Here is a 15,039-nt window from a genome sequence, read left to right as displayed (position 1 = left end):
TCCAGGTAGGACCTGGCTTGGCAGATTGGGCTGGACTGTTCAAATGAGGCACAGGGTCAAGACTAAGCATGGGCGTAAAATCCACTCCGATCGCGGATTTTTCGGATTTTCTGCAAATTCGCAATCCGCGAACTCTCGCGAATTTGTCGAAAATCCCTGAATCCGCTCGCGGCGGAATTTTTGCTTGGTTGCGGCGCGCGGCGTGGTGCACGGCGTTCACTTTCCGTCATTTAGCGTTTGCCGAGTTGTTTTTCTTTGCGAGTGCCGCGCCATTTTGGATCTTGCTGCGTGATCCCGCGGGAGTTTGGCGCCCGCGAATACGTAATCGCGGCTTGCCACCTTGCACAGCACACCTCGCGAGAGTTCGCAATTGCGAACACGTAGTTGCGGCGGAAAGGAACAATCTCGCACTCGCGAAATAGAGATTTTGCAATTCTGCACAAGAAAATCACCAGCGAACAGGATAAACCTTCAGAAAATTATGATTTTTATCAGAATCACTCCTCAGGTTGACATTTGCATGGCCTTTTTTTTTTGCAAGGAGTCCATTTTTTGGGGGGGGGGAGGAAGGAAGTGCCCCACAGTCTCCAACTTCCTGTTCCTGTCCAGCAGGCTCCTCCCAGTGCTTTGTCCATCTCCTGGTCACTTTCATTTGGATCTGGAGCTGGAAGGATTACTTTTTGTGGGTGCTGCTGGATATTTGGATTTGAGGCCTTTTTGACTGTCTTTGGATCACTTTTGGATTAGAAATCAACTTTCAGAAGTAAGTTTGTTTGGGGCATTACAGTTGCTGCAAGTACAATTGTGGAACTTTTTCAGAACATTAAATAAATTATATTGTGGGTAGCCACAGTATCCAGTAGGACCAGGGTTGGTTAGGGGTGCATGATACAACTGTTTTGTTGAATTTAAACACCATTGAGGCCATGGATGGGCTGGGATTGTGCTGATTTTTGTCGTTTTTTTTGGGCCTGCTGGTGTGGCCCTTTGCCCTGGGGTGGTGAGTGTTGCATGGGCCTAGTCTTTCTGTGGGGTGTCTTCTTGAATTTAAACATCATTGAGGCCATGGATGGGCTGGGATTGTGCTTATTTTATTGTTTTTTGTCGTTTTTTGGGGGCTGCTGGTGTGGCCTTTTGCCCAGGGGTGGTGGTGCATGGACTGAGTGTGCCTGTGGTGTGGTCTCACTCTCTTTAATGTAAACATCATGGATGGCATTGGATTGTGGTGATTTCTGGCTGTTTTTCTGTTTTTTGGGGGTGTACTGTTGATGTGGACTGGCCATGTGGGTGGTGGTGGTGGCCATCTTGAGTGCTGGCTGGTACAGGCAACATGTGCTTGGGGTGTAAGGGGCCATTTTGACGAGAGGCAGTGTCTGAGGCCTGCACTTATTTTGCCTACTTTTCATCCATTATGCCCAGGGGTAGTGAGTGTTGCATGGGCCTAGTGTTTCTGAGGGGTGTCTTCTTGAATTTAAACACCATTGAGGCCATGGATGGGCTGGGATTGTGCTGATTTTATTGTTTTTTGTCGTTTTTTTGGGGCTGCTGGTGGGGCCCTTTGCCCAGGGGTAGTGGTGCATGGACTGGGTGTGCCTGTAGTGTGGTCTCACTCTCTTTAATGTAAACATCATGGATGGCATTGGATTGTGGTGATTTCTGGCTGTTTTTCTGTTTTTTGGGGGTGTACTGTTGATGTGGACTGGCCATGTGGGTGGTGGTGGTGGCCATCTTGAGTGCTGGCTGGTACCGGCAACATGTGCTTGGGGTGTAAGGGGCCATTTTGAGGAGAGGCAGTGTCTGAGGCCTGCACTTATTTTGCCTACTTTTCATCCATTATGCCCAGGGGTAGTGAGTGTTGCATGGGCCTAGTGTTTCTGAGGGGTGTCTTCTTGAATTTAAACACCATTGAGGCCATGGATGGGCTGGGATTGTGCTGATTTTATTGTTTTTTGTCGTTTTTTTGGGGCTGCTGGTGGGGCCCTTTGCCTAGGGGTAGTGCTGCATGGACTGAGTGTGCCTGTAGTGTGGTCTCACTCTCTTTAATGTAAACATCATGGATGGCATTGGATTGTGGTGATTTCTGGCTGTTTTTCTGTTTTTTGGGGGTGTACTGTTGATGTGGACTGGCCATGTGGGTGGTGGTGGTGGCCATCTTGAGTGCTGGCTGGTACAGGCAACATGTGCTTGGGGTGTAAAGGGCCATTTTGAGGAGAGGCAGTGTCTGAGGCCTGCACTTATTTTGCCTACTTTTCATCCATTATGCCCAGGGGGAGTGAGTGTTGCATGGGCCTAGTGTTTCTGAGGGGTGTCTTCTTGAATTTAAACACCATTGAGGCCATGGATGGGCTGGGATTGTGCTGATTTTATTGTTTTTTGACGTTTTTTTGGGGCTGCTGGTGGGGCCTTTTGCCAAGGGGTAGTGGTGCATGGACTGAGTGTGCCTGTAGTGTGGTCTCACTCTCTTTAATGTAAACATCATGGATGGCATTGGATTGTGGTGATTTCTGGCTGTTTTTCTGTTTTTTGGGGGTGTACTGTTGATGTGGACTCTGGCCATGTGGGTGGTGGTGGTGGCCATCTTGAGTCCTGGCTGGTACAGGCAACATGTGCTTGGGGTGTAAGGGGCCATTTTGAAGAGAGGCAGTGTCTGAGGCCTGCACTTATTTTGCCTACTTTTCATCCATTATGCCCAGGGGTAGTGAGTGTTGCATACTTGCATGGCCCTAGTCTTTCTGTGGGGTGTCTTCAATGGAAACATCATTGATGGCATGGGATTGTGCTGATTTTTCTGTGTTTTGCCGATTTTTTGGGGTGTATAACTGAACTGATGTTCCTCTGTCTTCCATTTCTTTTAGGTGCACAAGACTCAAGAGAACCACCAGTGCCAGGAAGAAGTCCTGCAGCGGTGTGTGTGTGCAGCATAACGTCACGCGACGTCACGTCTGGACACAGACAACTCTGCAACTCGTGCAACTGCTGCCTGCTGTTCTGACCTGCTCTGAAGAAGATGGCCCCAAAAAAAGTAACCCGTAGCTCCTCTAGCAAGAAAGGTGCCAGTAAGGAGCAGAAGAAGCAAGTTACCAAGGAGACTGGTGTGCCACCCGCCCCTTTTTTTGGGAGTAAAAAAAAAAGTATGCCTGCGGCAGCAGCGGGATCTGCTGGGGACCAAGCTGGCAGCAGCACCCCCGCTCCATTGGGCTCAGTGCCACCACCACCACCACACCAACTTAAGTCCAAGCCCTTGAGTGCTGCAGAGGCAGCCAGTATAGTTCTTCAATCACCATCGACCAGTGATGTTGGCTCATCGCAAGAAAGCAGCAGCAATGTCCCTCAATCAACACAGGTTGTTGTAGCTCATCTGACGAGTGTTGAACAACCACAGCCGCAACAACAATCACATGTGCAAATACAAGCCCAAGTACATGTGGAAGGAGAGGCAGCGCAAGGAGATGCGCAAGCAGAGGTGCATGGAGGGTCACAAGTGCCCACAATAGTTGTTCCTCCCGAAGTAGGGGCACATCAGGAAATCGACAATCAAGGCGAGGTATCATTTGAGGAAGCCACTCCTCCTGATGATCCTTCATTGTCTTCCACACCCCTAGCAAGGAAGAGATCAAGGGTGGTGTCTACATCTTCTTCAAGCACACCTCCTTCTGATGATACGGATCAAACTTGGGAACCAGCAGCACCACTGCCGTCTGAGAGTGAGGCACACCATGATCCGACAAAGGTAGTTAAGCGTAAAAGGAAGCTCGTCCAAAGTCTCAGAGTTATGGAGTGTGATGAGGCTCAACAAGAAGTGGCGGATACTGCTGCTGATGAAGACTCTGCCAACGACGACCCAGTCATCATAAAGGTCACTGCAGCCCCAGCGGGCATGCAGCAAACAGACATTTTGACCCTAGCCCGAAGAGCTGCTGATTGTGATGATGATGATGTTGTCGATGAGGAGGCAGTGGAAACACCACAGTCATTGGAGTTAAGTAGTACACCAACTCGTCCCGCTTCCATATTTCTTTCTGGCAAGAAGAGACCTCCATCCACCTCGACCTTAATTAGTGGCCGTGAAAGTGCACAACGTACAAAAGTTGGGCAATCCAGATCCTCCACTTCATCTGGCATTAGCTTCATGACCACCACCACCAGTATCGCCGCCTCCTCCAGGTCCCACAGACACTTCAAGTCCCCAGTTTGGGACTTCTTTACTGTTTGTCAAAAAAATCCAAAGTTTGCCATTTGTACCCTTTGTAAGGTTGCAGTTAGTCGAGGTAAGCCAGGTACCAACTATGGTACCGGAGGCCAGAGAGGTCATCTTAGGAGACAGCACACTGTCCAATGGTTTGCGCACCTAGATGCGATCAAGAAAGGCCGAATTCAAGGAAACGTTGATGTTGCATCTGATGATGACGAGGAGGAAGAAGACGTGTCAAACACTTCCCTTACACCCAGTACCCCTGTCAGCAGCACACCCAATGTGAGGCACACTAAGAGTGTTGGAGCGAGTGAGACGCCAACGCACAAAAGTTCACCAGCGAGCAAAATTGGGTCAACGAAGTCATTATCAGCCCGTAAATGCTTGGTCCAGGGCAACATTAGAACAATGCTTACTTCAGACGTGCCATATGAACGCAACCACCCACTGACGCGTCTGTATAACACTAAGCTGGCTAAAATGCTAGCTGTGGACCTTCTCCATTTTTCTTTTGTAGAAGCGGTAGGTTTTCTAGAATTAGTGGCAACGCTCTGCCCTAAATGGAAGGTTCCTAGCCGGTTCTATTTTGCCAGAGTTGCGGTTCCAGCACTACATGAAGATGTGCTGGAGGCGATTGGGGCAGCTTTGCAGAAGAGTGCTGTTCACACAATACATCTGACAACAGACATGTGGACCAGTGGCGCAGGCGCTGATTACATGTGCATCACTGCACACTGGGTCTCTTTTTCAGGTGTTAAAGCAAAGCTAAACGCAGGTGTTGACCGGGACAAAGTTTTCAAAGCTGCTCGGAAACATGCAACACTAGCCATGTTTGGCTTGGAGAAAAGTCACACAGCAGAAAACATTTTGGAAGAGTTTGATAAAAAGGTCTTGAAAATGCTATCTCCAATAAAACGCAAGATTGGTTATGTTTCCACGGATAATGGCGCCAATGTAGTTAAGGCCATGTCGCTGGGTAACTATGTTAGAGTGCCGTGTTTGGCGCACTGTATCAACCTGGTCGTTCAAAAATTCTTGAGTGATAGAGACAGTGCAGCGTTCGCGGTAATGGCCACCTGCCGCAAAATGTGCAACCATTTCAGCCATTCCTTTAAGGCCCGGAAGCATCTGAGGAGGCTGCTACTTCAAAGTCGAATACCAGTGAAAGCACTCATCCAGGAGGTGGCAACACGTTGGAAATCAACCTTCTACATGCTTGAGCGTCTGTATGAGCAGTATACGGTACTCGATCACTATTTCTTAACAGAGGGTACAAGTCAGAAGGAGGACCTGCGGATGGCTGCGGCGCAATGGGACATAGTTAAAAGCCTGACAGACATGCTTCGTCCTTTTGAGTTCTTCACGCGTGCAGTCAGCCAGGAGGACTGTAATTTGGGAAAAGCTATCCCATTGTTGTGCATGCTGGAGCACCAACTGATGGCGGTGTCTTCTGAGTTTCAAAAAGATGTACAAAAAAAAGACCATTTTATTTTGTCTGAGAAATTATTAGAGCGCCTACGTGGTGATGAACGTCTTCAAAAGATCAAGTCAGATCAGCATTACATTTGTGCTACTATTCTGGATCCACGCTACAAAAAGGCGCTGGCAGGCGAAGCATTCTTTCCTTTTGCTGATGCAGATGTTCAAAAGTACAAACATTGGTTAGCCTGGTCAGCCAAGAGGTTTGAAAAAGAACGGCAGGTTATTGAAGGAGAAGACAGTACATCAGCATCAGCAGGCCATCCCCAGTCACAAGAATCCACTTCTGCACCTGTGGCTGGGGCACAAGTGACCTCTCAGCCGTTAAAGACACCGGCAACTGGATCATCTGCACCACACACAACACTAACAGTGGCTGCTGAGGAGGATTGGCTAAGTTTGCTTGGGTATGGTTCTCGAAAAAATGTCAAAGGCACAGCAAAAAGTAAGCAAAGTGGAGGAACCGTTGATGACCTTGAGTCGATGGTGCAGGACTATATGAATGACTCAACAGAGGTCTTTCTTAATGATGAGCCATTGCAGTATTGGCATGGCAAAACACAATTGTGGCCACAGCTCTCCAACCTGGCTATAAACTATTTGTCTTGCCCACTCGCAAGTGTGTCTTCTGAACGTGTTTTCAGTGCTGCTGGTGGCATTGTAACTCCCAAACGGAGCCGCCTCTCGCCCAAAAATGTGGAGCGGCTGACAATGATCAAGATGAATCAGCACCTCATACCACCAGATTACAAAGTTCGAGAAAGCACGCCGCATGAAGACGAGGAGGACGGCAACGTAGATGAGGGGATTTGTTCTCTGTTCGGTGGCACTGACCTCATCCTGCCTGAATTCGCAGAGTATGATGACGAAATCTTCTTCTTATTCCCTGACACCGAGCCCTGAAAATGAGACAATGAATAAAGAACTTTCTTTTTCGTCCTTATTCACTTTTATTCCTGTGTGTCTCTCTTTCTTTGTTTTGCACAGTTAATTTAATTCAAACTTTAATCACCTAATCCCAAAAACAAGACCATCAGCAGAACTGTCTTCACTTGTTTGCTTATTGATTTGAAGGTGCCGCAGTCTACATTCCTCAGGTTCACAAGTTCTGAAGAACATGCTCCTCTATCCTCCTCCTCCAGACTGCGATTTCCCTCAAAGCAGAGTGCTGGATTACGCCCAATGAAGAAAGACTCAGCACTTGTGGGGGTGTTGTACTTCTTTGCGGGTGAGTTGACGGATTTGGGCCCATTGCTGTGAAGCTCTAATAATGGACAAAAGTGTTTTGGACCAAATATGAGGTGGAAATTTCTTGCCGTTTTTGCTGACTTGCTTGCCTTTGAGGTGCTCTTTGGCGGGGTTCCGGGTGTTTGTGGGTGATTTTTGGTGTCTGGGAGCACTGCTGCGACAGTCTAATCTTGATTGCATTTGCTTTTCAGGAAATCCGTGGTGGAAAACAGGAGTTATGATGATTGATGATGACCTAGCTGCACAGTGCCGCGTTTGGACCGAAGGCCGAGAGATATTGTAAGTATGAGATTTAGCTTTTTCGCTGTTTGGGGGTGTTGTCGGGTGGTTTTTTGCAGGTGGGTTGGCGGGTCTGCCTGGGGCATTCCTGGGAAGGCCTAATACCGGATAGAAGTGTTTTGGACAAAATCCTTAAGGAACAGCCTTTTTTTTGCTATTTCTTCTGACATCTTGTTCAATGTAGCGTTTTGGGGGGCTTCCTGCTGTTCGTGGGTGGGTTGCGGCCGGGGTCTCTGTCGAAGCACTGCTGCGACAGTCTAATCTTGATTGCATTTGCTTTTCAGGAAATCCGTGGTGGAAAACAGGAGTTATGATGATTGATGAGGACCTAGCTGCACAGCGCCGCGTTTGGACCGAAGGCCGAGAGATACTGTAAGTATGAGATTTAGCTTTTTCGCTGTTTGGGGGTGTTGTTGGGTGGTTTTTTGCAGGTGGGTTGGCGGGTCTTGCCTGGGGCATTCCTGGGAAGGCCTAATACCGGATAGAAGTGTTTTGGACAAAATCCTTAAGGAACAGCCTTTTTTTTGCTATTTCTTCTGACATCTTGTTCAATGTAGCGTTTGGGGGGCTTCCTGCTGTTCGTGGGTGGGTTGCGGCCGGGGTCTCTTTCGAAGCACTGCTGCGACAGTCTAATCTTGATTGCATTTGCTTTTCAGGAAATCCGTGGTGGAAAACAGGAGTTATGATGATTGATGTGATGAATCTGATGACCTAGCTGCACAGCGCCGCGTTTGGACCGAAGGCCGAGAGATATTGTAAGTATGAGATTTAGCTTTTTCGCTGTTTGGGGGTGTTGTCGGGTGGTTTTTTGCAGGTGGGTTGGCGGGTCTTGCCTGGGGCATTCCTGGGAAGGCCTAATACCGGATAGAAGTGTTTTGGACAAAATCCATAAGGAAACACCAGTTTTGGCACTTTTTGTAAGTTAGGGTTCGTTAGGGTTCGCCCTAGCAGCAGGATTGCATGTGTTTCGGGGGGTTCTATTGCAACGCAGTTCTGGGGTTTTAGAGCACTGTTGGAGCGATGCTGGCTATGGATACTTTTGCTTGCTTGCAAGTGGTTTGAATACAATCCACGGTCTGTATTTGGGCCTACTGTTACTTTCAAAGTACGTTTTGTCACCATTTTTCTGCTAGGCATCGTTTTTGGAGATCTGATTGGGGGTCTTCTACATTTTTGCGACTGGCTTTAGTAAGGGTCTTGGTGGGAGCATTGCTGGAAAGGTCAAATTTTGTTCTAAAACACAGTTTACAGTACACCTACCTTGAGGGGAAAGATCCGCTATAATATTTTGGCCATACTTATTTATCCTTAAAAAGGTGACTCAGACAGAGCACGCAATTTAAAAAATATTGTACTGTCTATTAGGGAAATCAAAGTGTCACTTTTTGCACCACACAGCGTACATACCTTTCATTTATTTATCAGTGGTATTGTAATAGCACTTCCTGTTTTCCGTTCAATAATTACAGGCCGGGTTTCAGTCAACATCCACCAGGCAGGCAGTGGACAGGGTGTCTTCTGTCAGTGGTCACCAACATTGATGGACGAAGCGTCAGCTGGAATGGAGGAGTGCCGCCAATAAGAGGAATTGTTTGCTGCATGCAACTTACTTACCAAATTCAACAGGACAACTCCAACAACATACGCAATACAGATACAGTATCCATTGTTTTATTCTATGAGTGTGACTGCATGTGCTTAGCTTTAGTTTGTACCCAAAGATTCTCTTTATCTTCAATTATTGTTTGTCCATGCTTTGCTTTTTTTTTCTTCTCTCAACAAAACCTACCCAAAAAGAAACCCCCATTCCCATCCATTTTCCAAACCCTAAACCTCTTCCCCTGGGCTGTGTTGTTTTGCTTGATGTCTGACTAAAATGACATCAATAATTCCACACACTTGCTGGGGAGGATAAGGTCATAGCAACAGGCTGGTGAAGGAATATGAGGATATCTTCTAGACTTACTCAGCTTCAGTACTATATCTTCTAGTAGTAGGAGCCAATGTCAAATAAATTCAACGCAAGTACTAGTTATACTTGCAAGCAAATACTTTACCATTTGTTAGGCTACATTATGGCACTGTTCTAGTGTACTGTCACCTGCTATATTCTCGATGGTACCGTAACCGTTGTAATGCTACAGTAAGGACAAACCAGGTTTCGTTTTCTTTTTTTCCATAGGCATGCAACTGCCACTGTGTCACACCACTAGTACCACCGCAATGAGGAAATTTCACCCGCCCAGGATTGCCAACGTTAATCCCCATTTCACGTGGAGCCAGCCCTGGGCCTAGCCCTAATTTCTAACATAAATTACAGGTAAGATAAGCGTTTGGTGGGAGGTAGTATAATGGAGTATTATTTAGGACTAGACGAGAGATTGACGGTAGTACTACTAAAGTCCTACGACTGTTCAGGAAAACAAACTTACTGTTACACCCCCGTCCCCCACCCACCAGACTGAAAAGCAGTAAAAAACAGGTATGGTCAGATAAAGTTTAAAAATGTATATTTATGTAGCCCTAACAAAATAATCTCCCTCAAGACCCACCCTAACCCCAACGATTGTCTTTGAAAAGTCCCAAAACGATCCCAACTCCCAAATCCCACCCCCCAAAAGTCTATAAAAAAAGGGCAATGGACACTCCACTACTGGAGGGTGCTGGACCTGGTGCATTTTGCGGCATGGGCATCATACTCCTTGCGGAGGGTGGCAAGCTCGGAGCGGAGGCCCTCTACCAAGTTCTTATAGTTCAGGACCTCCTGCTCCAGGTAGGACATTCGGACTCCTAGGCGGCGTTGGCGTACCTTGCAGCTCCTGTGGGGGGCAGCTGGTCTTTCTGTTGCTTGGCGGTGGCGGTTGTCTTTGTTAGCCCGGCTCGGTCCCGCTGGAGCACTGCGCATGCTGGCGTCCCGTGGGGTCACGGAGGAGGATGCAGCGGTCCCAGTCGAGGATGTTGTTGTTGCACCGGTCGACTGCGTGTCCTCCTCCTCCTCCAGGGCCACCAGCCGCCGATATTCGGCGACAGTGGCATCCAGCCTCCGTTGCCGGGCCATTCGCGCCTGCTCCCTCCGTGATGTTGATTTGGAAGGAGCAACTATATGAAGAAAGAAAGACATAGTCTGTAACCAATGCTCCTTAGCATTAATAACACAAAGTGATTGAGCCGAAAGTTGGGTCACAGTACAAGTAGCAAATTGAAAGCACAGTACATAACTATTGAGGACAGTATCTATGTAACCTCCCACTTCTGCATCCTTGCTCTAACATTAGTGGTAGTTTAATGAACAAATTCTACGACCACTATGGACTTCCATTACAGTCGACTATGACAGTACACCAGTCTTATTCTTCTTCTTCTCTCTTGTTTAGGAAAATTGGTACGTTATCTTATGCAAGCCGGCAGAATGGCAGCACAGTGAACTTGCACCCGAGAAAAACAGTTGCACACCATGATGAGTGAGACAGACTTGCGTTACTGTACCCGTCCAGTACATGCGGGTGGTGAAGCTATTACTTTTCTATTACGGGTGGCACTGAGAATACTCTGTTACAAGGGCTACTGCTTAATTAATTTACCTTTCACCCTACAGTGCAAATGAGTACTAGAAAAGGAAAATGAAGAAGCTAAATAATTTGATTATCTATCACTTCACATGGGACGTATTTGATGACATATGGGATGACTTTAGGTGCTTTGCTTAATATTGAGTGAACAGTGATACACCCACACATGAATGACGCACTACAACTAAACTAAAGTTATTAAGAGAGGTACAGAGTGTCCACCGTAATAACCAGATATATGCTGTGCTTGCAGTTGCAATACAAAGTACTGCTACTATTCATGGTAGTATTGGACACATTTACAATTTCTTTTCCTTGCCTTCCCTACACTGGAACGGACGTGCGGGTGCGGTGGTACATGCTCTTCAAGGTAACACTTAGTTCATCCAGCGACCATCTACTCTCTATAGATACACATGTGCTATCTAAGAGTCAGAGAATACCATGCTCCAGGCATCCATTCATTCAAAGTATACGCACACATACAGTTTCTGTTTCACCCACCCAGGCTGATGTCCTTCCACCCATCCTTGCTTCATCATTGACCCAGCCATGCACCATACCATATTCTGTCCTTCCCAGCCACCTCGGGGGCCAAGCAAACACATATCGTTCTTCTTTGCCAGCCATCATACAATTTCGCGTCCCACTTACTTACACCCTTCTTTCGCTTTTCGTTCATCCCATCCATCACGTTCGTCTAAGAACTTATTGGGATTCTTCTCACCAAAAACTTCACAGCTAAGTCGAAGTACATTTCGAGGAGGCTACTACCCCGTTGATTTGTAATACACCCGTGCAGAAAGCACACTATGCAGTCTTCAATCTCAATAAGTAAGGAATATATAGCTTACCTGTTCCCGCCACCACCGTGTGAACCCCCACAGGACCGTCCGCCGGCTCTTGCACCGCCTCCTCCCCAGAGTCCTCCGAGTCCTCGCCCAACACCGCCACCTCCGCGCTGGCCCCGTCACCAGATGTTACACCTACAAAGTACATTTAAGAATGTTAGAATACACCACTCACTACTATATAATATTTGGTCTAGGAGAAATGTTAAAAAAACAGAATACAATGTAATAATTTGTGACTGTCTACTCTAAAGTAAAAATGTCCCTTTGTCCAGGGAAGGCTGTTGTCTTGCTGCACTTTTATGCACAACTGATGAATGCTTGCTTTTTATTTTTAACACGCACCACTTTTTCTCCTAACAGACAGAAGCTTGACTCCTAAGAACACGACCAGGATCAAGTTCAAACCAGGTGAGAGCTCGGCTCGACCACAAGAAATGTGTCCAATTAATCGTCAGCACTAAGCACTTTTCCGTTTTCAGTTAAATAGTTTTATGACAAAGTAGATTTTAATAAATGTGTTTACTTTTAATAAAGCTTTTAAACTTAAATAGACTCTGTGGTTTTTGGTCCTCCAGACTAGAGTGGATGAGCTAAAGGTTTTGGAATTTTTGCAAGCATGAGTGCCTCTGACACTTCTTGACTGTGCTGTGACTCCATACTCTCTTGTCCTGCGTACGATAATCTAGAGATCATTGGGGATCAATCATCGGTGACTTCGGGAGCTGAATGACTCTGCCACACTATCTAGTCAGTAAGGAGACAGTGCATAGAGCTATTGCTGAATAGAATGGGAGTCCAATGGAATTGCCAAATGTCCAATCTTAGTTAGCTACACAGACAGACTAATAAGAATAATCTACTAATACCACAGGGAGTCATATTCGAGCCAGGATAAGAATTTATATCCAGTCTACAAGAAGATCAAAGACGATTTAGAAAAAATCGAATGAGGAACGCTAGGAAAAAATAGGTACTCTTTATTACAATTAAAACTTACTGGGGCCAGCAAAGGAGCCCTCGCCTGCCCGATCCTGGCCTGCATCCTGAACAGCACCCTCCTCCTCCTGTGTCTTCTTGCCCTTGAGGGGAGCTGATGTACAACATGAAAGAAAGAAAGACCAGAAAACATGGATGAGATTTGTCAACCAAATCAACCATTTCAAAAGAACAATAACAACATTTTTTGGAGAAATAGCAAATAGATAGACAACTATTCCACGGGATCTATCTCATGTGGTATACTACGTTATTCGTATTGCCTGATTTGCGGACCGTTGACTTAGAAAGTTCCTATGTAACTCAATAAACAGACTACTAAAGAGGTTTGCCTAGGCCTGGCACTGCAGGCAGCAGTCCGCAGCACGCGATGTGACAGACAAAGTCCATCCTGCTTGCAGATCAGTGAATACTCAAACTATCAATCCACCCACCACCACCACTATTTCTTCTTATAGCCATGTGTCTAAAGGAAGGACTGGACTTCAGTCTGTTGGGGCTGATTTAGAAGTCCCTTGCGGCTCATTTTCCTCCGTTGTTGCGTGACTTTTGTGACGCAGCGGCAGAACAAAAGACTCGCCATGGTGTTGGTGCGGCGTATATATAAAAAAAAAAAAATATGGGCGATGCATCACATTGTAAAGCCCTGCGCCATCAGGGGGCGTTCCGGCGCAAGGGAGGGCGTACCTGCGCAGGGACGAATCCTAAAAGTGGCTGAGGGAAATCTACAAGATGTCAATCAGTCACTTTTAAGACAATGATGCATGAGTCAAACCCTGCGTGCTTGAAGCCGACGTACGGCTTGATGCAGCATTGGGGAGATAGTGTACCCCAGAGCATTGCTGGAGCTGCGCCATCGTTGGCACGCAACTCCATCAATGCGCCGCCTTTACGGCACAGATGCGGAAGGCTTCTGTGACGTTTTGGGCCAATGGGTGGTGGTGGAATGGCACACAATTACTGCCGCATCCCTGCTACTTTGCAGGGATGCGCCGGTAATTGAAAATATGACCCTTAGTGTCTAGCATTATGCAGTTCTTATCTTTACACTACACTCATACATAATTTCTCAGGCCAATGAAATGAACACAATGTACAAAACAAATAAGCATAGTAGCAAGCAAGGCTACTGAGAAGGAGAGCAGTGCACCTGAAATGCATAGAAGATTTTGAAATATAATTTACCTACAATGTAATCGGCAGCATTATTGCTCTTGGTAAAGAACAAAGATTTGCAAATAACAGAGCCGGATAAAACAGAGTAGTGATGAATAGCTACTACTATTCACCAAGCCCGGGGACCTCTACGCCGAGCGCGTCCAGCAAGTCCCGTTCCCGGTCCATGACATCGGTCCAGCGGTGGGTGGCCTGGTTATATGTGCGCCGGACCCCAGAGAGCTTATACATGGCCCGGCACACCTTCTCCCACCGCTTCCGGCGCTCCCGGATGCCATAGCCAGTTGCGATCTTGCCGCCTCCCAGGATCGTCTTGGGGAGGCGGCGCTGGACGTGGAAGATGAGCGCGGCCACCTCCTCCGCGCTGAAGATCTCCCGTGGCACCACTTGCTCCCCCCTCAAACGCCCGCACGGGAGCCGGGCACGGGGTGCGGGACCCTTCCCCTTCTCAGGGTGCTTCCCGGCTCCCTTTACCATGGTCTGGGCAGAAATAAACTTAAATGATAAAGAAGAAATAGAATAGTGAAGAAGAAAAGAAAAGAGTTTAAAAAAGTAGTTTAAAAGTAACTAAAAGTAGCAGAAAACACAAAAATATACAGCTAGAAAAATAGAGGGATAGATAATAAGTAAAATAGATTAAATAAACTTCAAACAAGCAAAGGATGGCAGAGATTCAGAGAGGATACAGAAAGCATGCCCAGAACCATAGCAATGAATGAGAAACAAGATGGCCGCGCCCGTTCACGACCGCGTGGGTAAGTTCACGCAAGATTTTCCTTGCGAGCATGCGTGAAATTGTACTAGCGAGCAGCACAGTTTGCGAGATTACACATAGCGGCCGGAAACGGAATTACGTCACGCAAACAAGATGGCCGCGCCCGTGTACGACCGCTAGGGTAACTTGGCAAACGTATAGCTACAAGCGCCTCGCGAACACGCACAAAAGCACGCGAACATACACGTCGCAAAAAAAAAAATTGTGTATTGGCAAGCATTCGCGGCTTCCGAAATCGATCTCGCACGGATTCGCGCCCCAAAAAACGCGCGAAATTGCAGAAAAAACGATTTTTGCTAAACTGAAAGCAATGAGCAGGTGCAAAAGTTCAAACTTAACATTTGTAACATTCACTGTAGTGCTTCCTGAGGGGCCCCTCCAGAGTTTGCAACTATTCTATGACCCTGCTATGACCCAAACAGCAGGCTCATAGAATAGCTACAAGTAGACCATAAAGGTCCTGTGAAAAAA

This window comes from Lissotriton helveticus, chromosome 6 (genome assembly GCF_964261635.1).
Source record: "Lissotriton helveticus chromosome 6, aLisHel1.1, whole genome shotgun sequence".
NCBI lineage: Eukaryota > Metazoa > Chordata > Amphibia > Caudata > Salamandridae > Lissotriton > Lissotriton helveticus.
The sequence above is the reverse complement of the archived record's forward strand: the minus strand, read 5'-3'. Positions refer to the sequence as shown.